Raw genomic sequence first — 16,114 nt, 5'->3', positions numbered from 1 at the left:
GAGAAATTCTGGGACACAGAAACTAGAATTCACTGCAGTAGGAACACCACCACAGAAATATAGCTGTGCTTCATCTTTAATGCATAGGCAGCCTCTTCACTATTCCCTAGGAAATAGAGAAACAGACCACATACAGAAGAAATGAGAACCAAGACTTCCATCCACATGATCATATTTGTTTGATCTGTACTAATCAGCAGACAGTCCCATGATATTTCTGCATGCTTTCACACAATACTTACATGAACACAAAGGACCATTTAGAAACATCTTGATACTGAAAACTTACACTAGTGATCATAAAGCTATTCGCAGAATTAAGGGTTAAAATTCTAAGTTCAACATTATTTATCTCAGTTGGGTGTAAAAAACTAAGGACACTTGACCAAATGTTTGTGAACATAAGAATACCATGATAGGCCATGAAATAGCACCTGTCAGAAGGACATGCCACGTTCAGATATATGAATTAGTTAACAACACATTAAAATTTAAATTCACATTAAAATACCAACTTGTGCTTTGAAGTGGAACATATACTTTCCCGGACTTTAAATTTATTATTCTATATTATTACATTCACTTTTTAGTGATCTATGAATGCTCTGCAATAATTTTACAGTAAATTAACTTATTTACACATTTTTATTTGTGTTACCACTGGGTTGTTTCTTTGGCATGTCAAAAGACTTAGTTAAGAATTATAGATCGTTTTGAAGCAACCTAACAGGAATTACAAATGAGGAAATTCCTCAGTAATAACAGTGACATGTTATGACCATTGATCAACAGCACTGAACTCTAAAGCTATTAGGACTTCCCTTTATTTTGGTTAGATTAGATAATGAATTGTGAGTAGGCAAGCTAATGCTACATTTCAGACATCCCTAAAACTAGATGTACTGTTACGTTTGTGACAGTAATGAATAAGAATTCTCTACCATTCTTTCATTTAATTATTCTAAATTAAAATATATCTTTCCTAAGGCTTTGATGTCAAAGCTAAGTAAATTAAAGACTTCTAAAAAGAGTTTAAAAATAAACACTTCCTTGTATTGAGAAAACTGAGTCATCATTTTTGGTCTTTTTTTTTTTTTGCTACTACTGGTGGAATAACAACAAAGTAATTTTTTTCTAGTCTGCTACAGTTGAAATTGAAACAAAGAGAGTATCCCACGTATTTGTAAAACCACAATGGAAAGACAGTGGATTAATAGCAATGAGATTATGTATTCACCTATGGACAGTAATTTGCAATCTAAGAAAATACCAAAGAATAGAAGAGATATATATCTGAAATATCAGATTTTCATTTCTTCACATATACCATTGTAAGTATACTAGGCTATTTTATTTGTTTGGGGTAATTTTTTGCATGTTTATCATATGCATCTTCTTTGAACGAACCATTCATTGTCTATCAAACTTTAAGATGTATTTAATGTTTATCAATTACCTTTCAAAAAGTGTTCTCTAAAAGTAGAAATGTACAAATGTGGTAGCAATGCAAAATTGTAAAATTTTGATAGCAAAGGGTAAGCTGTGTAACAGGTGGTTTCATAGGAACATTGCTAAGAACAAGCTAAATACAAAGTTGGTAAGCATTCATTTATGCTTTGAAATACTGTGCAACCTTAAATACTAGTGTGTACAGGAATACTGCTCTGTCATTATTTGTGTTGGATGCCAATATAGCATCACACGTTTTTCCATAAAGAAAAGAAGAGAGTAGGGAAAGGCAGAAGGAGATTGGGAGGGAGGCAGGGAAAGAGGAGAAAGATGTTTTTCTTTTCTTGAAAGAAAAACATGTACAAATATAGTAATAATTATTACCCCTCAGAAGAAGACTGGAACTCTTGAAAATAGGAAACATTACTGGTTTTGTATTTAACCTATACTCTAAGTAATAAAATACTAAGTTTTATTACAGAAAATTTCAATCTATATCCACTCTTATAAAATGAAATTTAGAACATCAATATAGACTTGAAAAATAGCAATATTTAGAATAAATCTGAGACTTCTGATGAAGAATTATGAATCAATTCTCAAAATTAGTCTTTAGCCACAAGTTCTGAAATAAAATTTATGTTGCTCATAAATTATAATATTAACACACTCTGGATAGTTTTTAAAATGAGTGACAATTAATTGGTTAAAACATTTCTCCTAGCAACTCTTATTTGTGGGTTTCATTTTTGGCTACCAATATCAACTAACAGAATGTCACATAACAGAACTGGTTTTCCTCACAGTGAGTGTTCAGAGCCATACTGTTCAGCAGAACATTGGTTTCATTTTATTGTCTTGGGTATGAAGGAAAAGATCAAAATGAGTCTGGAGAGCAGATAGGTGAACAGACTTTTCAGTGTGAGCATTCACTCTTCCCTGCTGTCTTCATGAAGATGAGAACTATGCATTGGTCACATATATAACTATACAAACTCTCAGCAGACACAGTTAACACAAAGGTCACTGCCATCTGGCTTCTTCTGGCTGGAAACCTGTACATAGCATTGGAGAGGGCTGCTTTAGATCATAGTTAGCTTGGGTCTTTAGGTGTATCTCTGCTAGAACAGCGACTATCCACAGTATTGTAGATAATACTGCTCAGTTTTCTCTTACTCTAGTTGTGTTTAGAAAACAAGTCTGATCAGACAGGTATCAGGTTTTGTCTGATTTTTCCATGATCCTTTTCTTCAATGAAACATAACAATTTTTATAAAACTCAACTGTATCATGAAAATTTCAGATTTACTTCCTATTTGAGAACATATATTTGATATACTATAATCAAATGTTAATTAAGACCCTTCATTCACTAAAATATTCCCAAAGTTGTTTTTTTTTTTTTTTTTTTTTGCCTCAAAGTAAGCCGGTAATTCCAGGCGATGATACATTGACTTGTACTTCTTCTTCATCGAACAACCTATCCACTAGGCCTTTACATATAATTTCAGAAAATTCACTGCAAGTAAATTTTTTCTGTGTAGAAAGTTTTACTTGTCTATGAATTTCTTCACTCAACAAATGTTGAGCTCATTCACAGAATGTGAAGCCTCTCTCTTACATTTAAGATGAAAACTACTTGATTCATTTAATGAAATTCCAATGATCATAGAGATACTTCCCCTTCTGTTGAACTATATTTTATCATAAAAACACAGTATATGGTATATAATAGTAACATTGTATGAGATTATATTTTAATAATAGTTGACACGATCACCATGGACACATTATAGCTTTGGAGCAATTAAGTTGTGGGAACACATTGTTACTTGGATTTAGCCCATTTAAATTTAAACAGCCATGTGCAGCTAATAGCTCTATATTAGACATTGCAAGCTTAGATATAAATTCCTAAAACACCTAAACTCTGTTTCTTGTGCAATTTCTGTGATACCTTGAAAATTCAATCAAATTTGAACATCTGTACTCATAAGTAATGTTGATGATTATGATTCCTACAATAAATAAGGACAATTACAACCCATATTTGGCAAGGGACCTGATCTGTATCCTATTGAGGGTCTTCTCAATTCATCCAAATCACATTGCTCACAGCTCTTAAAGAGCTCAGGGAATTTTTCTGGCATCTCAAAATTCCTCATTATAACCCCCATTTTGCTCCTGTAAAAGCAAGAAAAGGAAGATTGGTTAAAATCAATAAATTATCATTAGACAATAGCTTTCTTGTCATGCATGATAAAGTTCTTTACAAACTTCTTATGGTCTTGCTGTAGGCTGGGGTATTAACAGGTTTAAAGAAATGAAAGGTTCTCAGGGGTACTATGGTTTAGTCAGTATCTAGAATTATTTCTGTGTATAAAAATATAATTATATTAGTCAGTAAGAACAGTTCTTGAACATTTCCATTTCATCTAATTTATTTCATTCCCTTTTGAAGGACCTAATTTTCCAACTTTAGTCCTGTATGTGTGTGTGTGTGTGTGTGTGTGTGTGTGTGTGTTTGTGTGTTTAAATGCAATGGCTGAGGAGGATGAAGAGGATTAATAGATCCCTTGGAACTGAAGTTACAGATGACAATGAGGCCTCTTCTAATTGTTGGATACCTTATAACTACTGTGTCACCTCTGCAGTTCCTTGCTTTAATTTTGTTTGTACGTCTCTAGGTGTATGTTTATGTTTCTGTGCCTGTATGTATGAACTGGCACAACTTATATGCCTGTGTCTGTTTTGGATGTGGTCTCCAACTGCTATCTACCTTATTTTTTTGAGATATGATAGTTCTTTTGACCTGGAAGTCATCAACTTGTATGAGGCTCCTCCCTGCCGCTGCAGAACTGCATTGCCACCTGCAGCATGGCTTTGACACAATTGGACTAATGTCCTCATGCTTACACTGCACTCTCTTTACCAACGGAGCCATTTCTTCCTGTCAACTCCTAATACCTAGAAACAAGTTCTATTTCAGATTACAATGAGCACAGATGCAGAGACTCAGGAGCACCCACTGCCAAGGAATCTAGTACATGTGCGTGCACATGCATGTGTGCACACACATACAAGCACACATATGTAAAATATTATAACAATATCTATATTAAGATATTTTTCCTGTATTTGAGTTGAACAAATATTAATATATTTTGAATTCATTAAGAATCATAGCATTATATATTATATATATACCCCTCAAATAATAATATCCGAGAAATCAAATCTACTCTTTTATATATAACATGAAAATCTAAAGTATAATAAAACTATTACATGCATATTTTAGAACATGAAGGCATGAACCCCCAAATTTTTTTTTAGAGGTAACTTTTTTTTTTATTGAGAAAAGGAGAAAAAAAAACAAGTTTCCACTTCCTCCCAGCCTCCCATTTCCCTCCCCCTCCTCCCATCCTCTCCCCCTCCCTCCACTCCTCTCCCCCTCCCTCTCCAGTCCAAAGAGCAGTCAGGGTTCCCTGCCCTGTGGAAAGTCCTAGGTCCTCCCCCCTCCGTCCATATCTAGGAAAGTGAACATCCAAACTGGCTAGGCTCCCACAAAGCCAGCACATTACGTAGGATCAAAACCCCATGCCAAAAATTTTTGTATGGGCCTGAAAGAATCACAACTTATTTCTCTGCATTTATGTCAATATTCCTCTCTGTAAATATTTTTGAATTGTGAAAATGGACATATTGTTAATCATTGAGAGCTTATAAAACATCATTACCTTATAACATTAATTTTCCTGAAGTTGTTTTGTAGCAAATTTCCATGGCCAAAGAAAGTACTTTTTCTTGCAATAAACTGACAATAACTTCTCTGGACAAACACCTGCAGACACCTGGTAGTGCTTGGATAAACTTTAGGTTTAAACTTTTGTGGCATAAACCAGAATCTGAAAAGAAATGAGAGGTCTGAGCATGCCTATGATACAGTCAAAACCTGAGGACTGCACCCATATCACGTATTTTGTATCTCTATAAAGAGGAGAATAAACTATATTCTGAAAGGTACAATACAGCTTAGGAAAGTCATATAAAATGAAGTTACATTTACAAGAAAGATTTTGAATTTTTAATAATGTGCCACAATTTATTTTCAGATTTTTCAGGTGAAATGATTAATTTCCTATGTTTACTCATATACTCTATGTTCCCACAGAGATCAAAAGATTAAAGTCATATCAGACTTTTAATTAGGTTTTGTGAAATAGTTTTGCATGCTGTTAAAATATCTGAATATTTTAAACCAGATTTTTAAAAATCTTCTTACTGTAAGAGTTTATCCTGTTTATTCCAAAATGGGGTAATTACATTATCCCATGATTCAATATCTATTAATTTTTTTGTTATAAGTAGAGCAGTGCATTAGAAATGTATGGATTGTTAATTGTTAATTCACTGAGTAGATCAATATGCTCTGAATGTCGAAATCTGATTGATAACATTTGGTGAATTACTCAGATTTATTTTATAGAGATTTTATTTTTGTGACAGCCTAATATTTAGAGCATCTATATATTAATTTTAGTTTAAGAAAAGATAACAAAAATATAGTCACTTTAAATGACTTTCTAAAGAAGAAGATAGAATGTTATATATTTATTTTAAAGAGATACTCATTTAATGGTATGTGTTTGCATGTTTTGCCTGCATATAGATCTGTACATCATGTGTGTGCACTGCCCAAGAAGGCTAGAGAAATCATTTTGATCTCTGGGATTGTAGTTAGTTGATGGTTACTGGCTGATAGCTGGGTGCTGGGAACTAACTCTGGGTCTTCTGGAAGAATAGACAGTGATCCTCATGCTAACCCATCTTTTCAGCACTTAAACATAAATTTAAAGAAGCAGAAAGTATAGTTGGGAAACAGAGGTTAGTGCCTGATTCCTGGAAAACTGTACCAGCCTCCTACTTTTTTTTTTTTTTTTTTTTTTTTTTGGTTTTTCGAGACAGGGTTTCTCTGTGGCTTTGGAGCCTGTCCTGGAACTCGCTCTGTAGACCAGGCTGGTCTCGAACTCACAGAGATCCGCCTGTCTCTGCCTCCCGAGTGCTGGGATTAAAGGCGTGCGCCACCATCGCCCGGCCAGCCTCCTACTTTTTTGACTCCAAGATCATTATATGAGGTTCTGAACCAATGCTTGAGTGAACTAGTAATTTACTCTGAAAATCTCAATATGGAAATGACACACTATTCTCCACAGCTCCTATGCTTTTATTGGTCAGCATTACCACAATTGAATATCAGATACTTAATGTATTATCTTTGCAAGTTAAGCTTGAATAACTGAAGGGTTTTTTTTTTTTACATAAGGTGAACAACAAGTTCATAAAGAAAGCAATAAAATCTGTGACCATAAACACATGTTCTCCCTGGTACAAACAATATCAAGCCAAGGTTAGTTTACCATGAACAATATTTCTCTGTGATGAATGTGTCCTCTATTTTGTTAATGTAAACAATAATTCTTTTATGGCATGTGTTCTTCCTGCTATTGGACTAATCTGTACTTGTCTAATGTCTATTAATACAATGCAATAAGTCTATATTTTGAATTATATTAGTAACCTTTATGCTTATTGTTTTAATGGATGTTATTACTCAGCAATTTCACATGTGTATACACAATATCATGGTTCCTCTCTGTTCCCGCCTTTTCTTTACTTGCCATCTCTATCAGCCACACCTGCATCTCAACCAGTCGTTTTCCTGATTCATGATTTGTGAACCATTTGGTTCAGCTAGGGTCATCTGTTTGGCCATAAAGTTAGAACTATCCACTGGAGACTGATGTAGTTATCAGTGGGTATACAGTTGAAGGGTATGATTCCCCACTGTCCCTGAGTCTTCCAGTAGGCACTAGTACAGCAGTGAGAAGTAGAACTCTGACCCCCACGACTTCCTTCCTTCATGACTGTTGACAGGTCTGTTCTTCTGCGAACACATTGCAGCTTCCTCAGCTGCAAAGAATTCCTGATTGCAATGATTGTCGATTGCTTCCAGTTTTCCTAGCTTCCAGCTCCTCTATTCTCTTTGTCTGTTCTTCTAAATTGAACTTGGGACGATTGAGAAGTAGACACTTGTCCAAGTGTCATTCAAGAAAATTTGTAGGAAGATCAAACAAATTTCCTCGTTAATATATATTGCCTTTTTAAAAAACCACATCACTGTTTATGGATACTTGGTGTGTTATACTAAACAAACAAATCTTTAATTTACACTCCATAATTGTTTATCAAAATACTTAATACTATAAAACAGAAGTATAAGCCTTTTTATTGTTTTGTTGTTTTTTATAATGCAGGACAACTTTTCATAATGTAATGATTAAGGAGACACATTTTTAATGAACATTTCTTTGTTTTCCAATGCTATTTTTAATCGTTTATAATAATTTAAAATGTTTATTTTAGTTAAGTAAATGGCTCTGTTTCCTAATAATATTTGCATTTTTGTTGAGAAAACTTGGAGGCATTCCACATAAAGTGTTTAAAACCATCTCTAGCATAGTGTGAGAACTAAATACGTGTTAATGGTTACTATAGATAGGTTTATCATGATATTGGTAATTGTTTTAGACATCAGCATTGTTTGATTCAATGTGATAAATAAAACCTTAGAGAAAGCAGCATAAGATCCGTAAGATTTTTTTCAAGAATAAGACAGTTTAAAGAAAAAATTTTGACTATTGATTGATCTTAATTAGTTGTGGATTTGGAACACCAGTAATCCATCAGAAGCTAAATTAATGTTGGCTTTTATATTTTATAAACTGTTTTTGTTACTGGAATTAAAAATTGGCAGTGTTTGAAAGAAAATACTTCTAGTTATTTCCACTATAGATCCATGTATGAAGAAGCATCATCAAACTCTCTGTGAGACAGAACACACGGCAAGCTCTGCTTTGTTATTTTCTGTTGATAATGTTAAATATCACGAGTAATGGGGAAATTATATGAGCTATTAAAGTGAAGTTTGAGTATAAAACATATTTTGATATGCTAAAATGAAATTGTAAAGAAGCTGTTAAAACTGTCTGTGGGATAAGTATGTGGTTTGACTATATTAATGTGTCTGCAACATCAAAGTCAATATTTGGATAGTAAAATGATGGATAATTTTATAGAAAATGAATGAGTCATTTTAAGCTTTGAAGGATTCAAAGTTAAAACTTATTAATTTACCACAGATATAAAGCAGTATATGTGAGTGTCTCAATTCTGAATATTGCCTTGATGTATTGATTATTAATTTAGATAGAATATATGCATTAGCATTATGTGATGGACAATGAAATCGTGTGACTTGGTATGCTGCTTTACCAAGGGATATACATATATTTATAATGATTTAATTTTATTTTATTTTTGCATTTTCTATGATTTACATAGTTTCAGAAGTTATATTTTAAGTGTACAAACTTTTTACATATTTAAAGAACTACTGAATTTATTCATTGCAATCTCAAAGATGTCAAAATTCATTCTGATTCTTATAGTCTTCCATTTTGCTCTTCCTCATAACATCTCTCCTCCCTGTTTTCTGAATTTCCCCTTTCCTTTATTTCATCATGAGGATTCCATTTTGAATGCTATCACACAGTTTGGAGTTACCATAATGACTACAAATTGATTTCCAATTGCATATATAGAACACATAAATATTTTATAACCACAGTAAAAATATATCTAAAACTTAAAGAGAAATTTTGAGAGGAAAAATATAACCTCTGTGGTAAAATACAGAAAGATAATATTTCTTTTTAAAGACAATATTTTAGCACTTGATTTTTTTTTGCTTCATTATCCAGTTTTCTTTTATAGGAATTTGTGGTGGAATACTTTGTATGTGAAAGATAGATAGAGGAGAACTTATGTTCAAGCATGTGGATATGGCTTAGATCTTATCAACAGAAGCAGACAGTGAGCAAATGGGTGTGAAAGGTCTCCTTAGCAGGGTGCCATATGACCAGAGCATGGTTCAACGTACTCACTGCAGATTCCATTCTGCAAACAAGAATGTTTGGAAATCAGTTTCAAACCGTGACTTCATTAGCCTGGAGCTCCAGAGCTCCATTGATTGTAACAGCTGAATTCTAGTAGTAATGTTCCCCAGTAGCTAACAACTTAGTGCCTAGAACTGATATGAGAATTATGATTTTGCAGTATCTGTCCATATTTGTGGAACTTTTTTTTACATTAAAAACTTTAATTACAGATCCTTCTTATATGCCAGTGTGCTAGTGTTTCTGATTTTGTTTTTAAGGGTTTTCTCTGTGTGTGAATGTGTGTGTCTCAGCATCTCTATGGTCTTCTCTCTCTCTCTCTCTCTCTCTCTCTCTCTCTCTCTCTCTCTCTCTCTTTCTCTCTCTCTCTCTCTTTCTTTCTTTTTCCCTTCCATTTTTGGTTTATTTTCCTCTTCTGGATTGTTGGAGGGTCCAGCCCATTGTGGGTGTTACTATCTTTGGACTGGTTCCTCTCCTCTTTCCCTTCTCCCCACTCCTCTCCCCCTCCCCCCACTCCATTTCCCCTCCCTCTCTAGTCTGAAGAGCAGTCCAGATTCCCTGCCCTGTGGGAAGTCCAAGGTCCTCCCCCCTCCATCCAGGAAGGTGAGCATCCAAACAGGCTAGCTCCCACAAAGCAAGTTCATGCAGTAGGACCAAAATCTAGTGCCATTGTCCTTGGCTTCTCATCAGCCCACATTGTCCGCCATGTTCAGAGAGTCCGGTTTTATCCCATGCTTATTCAGTCCCAGTCCAGCTGACCCACCCACTGTGACAGTGGGGCTGATCTATTGGAAGTCTTGAGATTTTTGACTGGTTAAGAAGACAATAAAGTAGGAAAAAGTGAAGAATTTTGTTTTCATGTTTATATACATTATTAACAACCTCAATCACAATTCTTCCTTAAGACAGTCAGGGAAAAATCCATGAGATTTTGCTATATTAGTCTGGTATGTCTTTCTTAAATAAACATTCATTGTTTAAGAATATATTTCACAACATAGGTTCCACTAAGAAGACTCCTAAGTAAACTGGGAGCATGGGGACCTTGAAAAAGGGTTGAAGGGGAGGGGAGAGGCAGCAAGGGGAGCAGAGAAAAAAATGTAGAGCTCAATAAAAAATAAAAAAGGCTTGCATTAAATCGTGTTATATCAATACAACAATTCTGTAATGATATTAAATAACTATCCTGAAAACTGATATATTCAAATAACTTTTATAACTTATCAGCTTTTTATCTATGATTGTTTTTTTATTCAAAGCACTTTTATACAAGATGTGATACTGATTTTATTGCATCTAAAGTCACCAGAATAAATAATAGATTCAAGTGGCAACTTTGCTTACTTCATTATGTATTTATTGATTCAGAACACTTTGTTTTGTTGCTTTAGATCTAAAAGTAATATAAAAGTGAAATCTGAAAAAGCCATTAAATAATGAAATCAGAGAAAATAACATTTTAGGATAACTTTAATAAGAGTTCTGTTTTAACATGATTGGTACACAAAATGTTTTCACATTCCCATATTAAATATCGTGAGTTCTGCTAGAATTTAAGTAATAAAAATGAAAACAAGTTTGCATTTCTATATACCTACATAGCTAGACCTCTTTAGTATTCTTGAAGTACAAGAATGAATGTGAGTAAAAATAAGACAGACCTTTCTCATAACTAATCTTGATCTTATCCCTTATATTGTAGAGTAGTTTGTAATAAAAGTTCTACAGTTACATTCTGTCATAAAACAGTCTTTGTTCTTGTCAGTAGAAGGGGAAATTAAAAGTAAACATTTTAACAATGGAAAAAACATTAGTAGGACATGTAAAGGTGAATTATTGACATTTGATCAGTGGAAAAAAAAAACTGTTCGAAAATGTGATTGATTTCTAAGAGAGGTAGAATAAGCCGCTACTAGAGATGATTCCCCTAATTGATTATTTGTATCAAAATGGTTATCCCTGAAATCATAAACACACATGCAACAAAATTGGAGTCACAAGATTTTATGTATATTTATGTGCATGGATACATATGTAACAATAATATCAAAAAACATGCTGTCAGTTTGAGAGATAGTGGGAGCAGAAGCATGGGAGGAGCAAAGAGAATATGATAGAAGTTGGAAGGAGTAGAACAAGGAAGTGATATAATTATATTTTAATTAACATTTTAAAACTAATGCTGTGGAAGCCAGTACCAGTGAATCCATCCTGCACTTAAGGCTCCAGGAAGAATGAAAGGAGCCAAAAGATCAAGGAATTTTTATGAGATTGTGTCTCCTAGTAACACCAGAAGCTATACCCATGCATTCTGACCAATGTGGCTGTGTAAAGTTAGTTAAACAGGAATTCCACTAACAAAAAGTCCACAAGATCTCACCCTCAACTCTATAAAGCTAAGTAAATTTGGAGTGGGAAATTGGAAAACACCAATTGTCCAGTGCCAAATGTTCCTCTGAAAATATACATATAAGTGATTTTATATGGAATCAACAGGTTATATTGATTCATACAGGTAAATACAATATAGAATATGTATTCACATATGAATACATACATGCATAAAATAATAGTCAATGAGAAAAGAGGTCTTGAATTTGAAGATAATCAAGGATAATTATGTATTCTTTAAAAATGGTTTTGTGTGCATTCTCTTGACTTATGAGTTACTGAACAAAAAAATCTTAACTATATGCTAAAACATAGTCTTTTCTTTATTTTTACAAATCAAGTATAATTGAGAGCCAACAGTTCACACATGGCATGAAATTTTCCAGTCTGAATTTTCTCTAAATTATAACAAACTTTCAGCAATTTGGTATTTGCCCAGTTTAACATCTGTGGTAATGGATGTGTCCCACCACAGGCACACCCTGAGTTAACTGGCAGTGCACCTTCACATCAGACGCTAAAACTCACACCATAAATTTTAGGGATTTTTAATATATCTTTAAATATTTTTTCCTTTTATTAAAAATACATTCTTTTCTCACATAATAGATGCTAATTACAGTGTCCGCTTTCTCTACTTCTCCCAGTTACTCTCTCCCTTCTCTCCCATCCAGATCTACTCTGTTTCAGTCTCTCGTTAGTACACAGGATTCTAAGGAATAATAAGAGAATAAAATAAATATAACAAGATAAAATAAAGACTAACACACCAAAATTAGAGAAAACAAGCAAGCAAGAGGAAAAAAAGCCCAAGGCCAAAGAATCAGAGTCACTTATTTACATACTCGGGAATCCCATTAAAATATGAAACTGGAAGCCATGATACATGAAGAGGACCTGGTGTAGACCAGTGCAATCTTTGTGCATGCTGCTTAGTCTCTGTGAGTTCATGATGATTTAGATAGCTTTATTTCCTTGGTGTCCTCCAAACCCTCTGTCTATTATACTCTTCCTGTCTCCTCTTCATCAGTGTTCACTGAGTCCAAAGGATAGGAATTTGAAGGAGACATCCCATTTTGGTCTAAAAGCTAAACATATTCTATTAGAGAATAATGTAAACCTCACCCTTCATTAAAGAAGCCTTTCCTTATTGCAAATGGAGACCATTTCAGAAAACCATAACTGGACACAGTATAGATATCAAGGGTCACAGTGAAATCATGATTACCTTTAACAAAAATATTATCTTTAACACAACTGCCTCACTTCATAATTAAGGAACATCTTGGAACAGGGGACAGAAATGTTATAATAACCAGAAAACCAAGAAGTCTGTTAGGTTATAAATGTCTCCCATAAATGGCTGCCTAACTAAAGACTAAACAATCACATCAAATTGACATACTAATGAGAAAGGGGTAATCCCATGGAGTTGAAGCCTGACATTTTTTTTTAAATATTACATGTTATTAAGATTTTTAAGTTAAAATTTTTAACATCTATAAATTATGTCCTTTAATAACATTCAAACCATTCTAACTTATGCCTTGATCATCTAAACATTTAATTGGCAATTACTTTGAAATCAATAATAAGCATTATTTTATTTATTGACAAATAGTTCAGTCTAGACTCCAAGATACTCATTTAAGTAAAATATGATTTTGTTATAAAAACTCAGTAGTAATTCTTTAATGTTACCTACTGACCAAAGGTCAAACATTGGTGATTATTTTACAGTCTTCATTGCTGCGCTATTAGCAAAGAGCTAAACAACATCTGCATGTTTCACTCCATGGGCAAATTGATGTGTTTTGAAAAATATCCTTTGCTGTGATTCCTGTCATAGATCTCTCTATAGATACCTTTTTTTTTTGATTTTCCTTTCTCTCTCTCTTTTACTTGCAAAGCGTCTCAGAAAACCTTTACATTGCTCTCTGCTCTTGGTTTTCTCTGGTTAACAGGTGGTCTGGTTTAGGTTACTTGGTTCCTTGCATTGTTTCTAAACTGCTAGTGAAATTGAAAGACAACTAGAGGCATTTGCAAAAGTCTCTTCTGACTGTGTTCATTATGTGACAAATAGACAAGTTCTTACTTCGCTAAATCACTATAATATATCAGAATAGTCATAGCATTTCCCCTACACTAAGAGCAAGTTTGTAAAAATACGTAGTCAATAATGCCTTGTCATAATAAGTTTCTCTGGAGTGTTGTCTTAGATGGAATCTGACTGGTGCTATTCAGAACTGCTACAGCAATTAGAGTCTCCTTAAACTAGTACTTAAATCCCACATTCAGGTTTCTTTTTGTCGTTACTTTTAGTAAATGTTCCTGTAATGGAGTAATGATTTGTGATGCATTATCTCACTCGTTTGATATTATCAAATTTCCTCTTTTAGATTTCCTGTGGTGAAATTATTCATTAGTTGAATAGTCATCCTAAAATTTGATTCTCCTAAATCTTCTTAATTGCATGACATTCTCATGTAGCCTTGGTAACCTGGGTTATCAGAAAGATAAAATACATATTGAATGTACTTATGACCTTTGCTTTCCCATCAAGTGAAAGAAAGTTATTAGTTAAAAATTTACTCCATCTCCTTTGCAATCATCTCTCATACTAATTTTTCAAAAACTGTATGGGGAGTGTCCTACAACATAGATTTGGCCTCTGAGGAGCTACAAAGCTAAAAGGGACTGAAGCAGAAGATAATTTACAACGCAGATTCTTGCTATCTCAGAGAGACAGAAGGAGAAAAAGCCAAAAAGAGACATGTGATATTATGGCAGTGGCCTTGGTACATTAGATTCTACAGAGTAATAACAAGTCATGTGATCTGCATGATTTGGGTACATTCGAGGCTGTAGAGTGATCAAAAGTTATGTAATTTAACGGCAGTAGGTTTGGGAGGAGTGTTAGTTTGATTCTAAAGAGTGGTCAATAGTCATATGGTCTTATTGCAGTGGGTTTGGTTACCTTAGCATCGGTAGAGCAGTCAACAACAGTCAAATGATATGATGACAGTGGGCTTGGAGACATTACATTCTAAAGAGAGGTCAAAAGAGTTATATAATCTGATGGCAGAGGGCTTGAGTATATTAGATTCTATAGAGTGGTCAACAGAGTTATGTAATCTGATGTCAGTGGTCTTGGCTGCATTAGATTCCATGGAGTGGTAAACTGCTGGTCAAAAGATCATGAAAGTGATAAAAAGGAGTGATCTTAAAGATCATTTTCAATTTTCCACAATACATTTGTCTGAATCCTAGTTTTGTCTTTCTACGTTCCTTCCAGCTAATCAGAACTGACTTCATTGACAGCTTACTATGGTTAATTACAACAGTGTTTACCTGAATGCCCCAAGATATTGATGTAGCCAACAGCCACATCATGCCTCAGAACACTAGAAATCTTGGACAAACTTGGGAGACAGCTTGTCAATATCTAAGGTATTTATTATTTCTAAGGAATACACAAAGTCTATAGACATAATGTCACAGCAGTATTTAAATAATATAATTGACTGAAGGTTTCTTGCAAAATAAAATCAATTCCTTAAGTCAAGAACTTTAGAGATTAATATGTAGTATTTATGAGCTAATTAGAAAGTGATTTGATCCAGAATTTCTTAGAATTTTAGTATAAAATGCATTTTAATTTCAACAACTATTTGGGTATCTAAATTGTTAACTAAAACAAAGTATTCTTAGTATAGTTTGTTCATCCTTGACCCTGGCATAAGGAAAAACACAAAGTTTTAGTTCCCTATTCTCTACCTATAAACAGTGCTATCCTGCCCTTGTTGTGTATGCTACTAAGCAAGTCTTTATTACTGGTTGTGTGCTTTTAGTTTTGTTATTTTTGTTTTATACATGTATTTCTAAACATCCTAGGAGGACTTGAACTTCTGCTTTTCTTGCCTCAACCTCCCCAAGGGCTGAGTTTACAGGTTTCTCCCATCAGTTCTGATGATGAGTCTTGTTTTCTTTTTCCAATTCCTAAGTACAAAAGTAGATTGTTCCCATATACACATTCAAACCCAACAAAGACTTGCAGGGCATGATACTCCTAGTGGTGTAGCAGTGGTAGGCAAATCTTGCCAGGAACTACAGCTCTCTAATGGGAATTAATTGGCTCATCAAGAAGGAAACTATGAGCCGGGTGATGGTGGCGGACGCCTTTAATCATCCCAGCACTCGGGAGGCAGAGGCAGGCGGATCTCTGTGAGTTCGAGACCAGCCTGGTCTACAGAGCT

Source organism: Microtus ochrogaster, chromosome 17 (genome assembly GCF_000317375.1).
Source record: "Microtus ochrogaster isolate Prairie Vole_2 chromosome 17, MicOch1.0, whole genome shotgun sequence".
Classification (NCBI taxonomy): Eukaryota; Metazoa; Chordata; class Mammalia; order Rodentia; family Cricetidae; genus Microtus; species Microtus ochrogaster.
Note: the sequence above shows the minus strand (reverse complement) of the source record.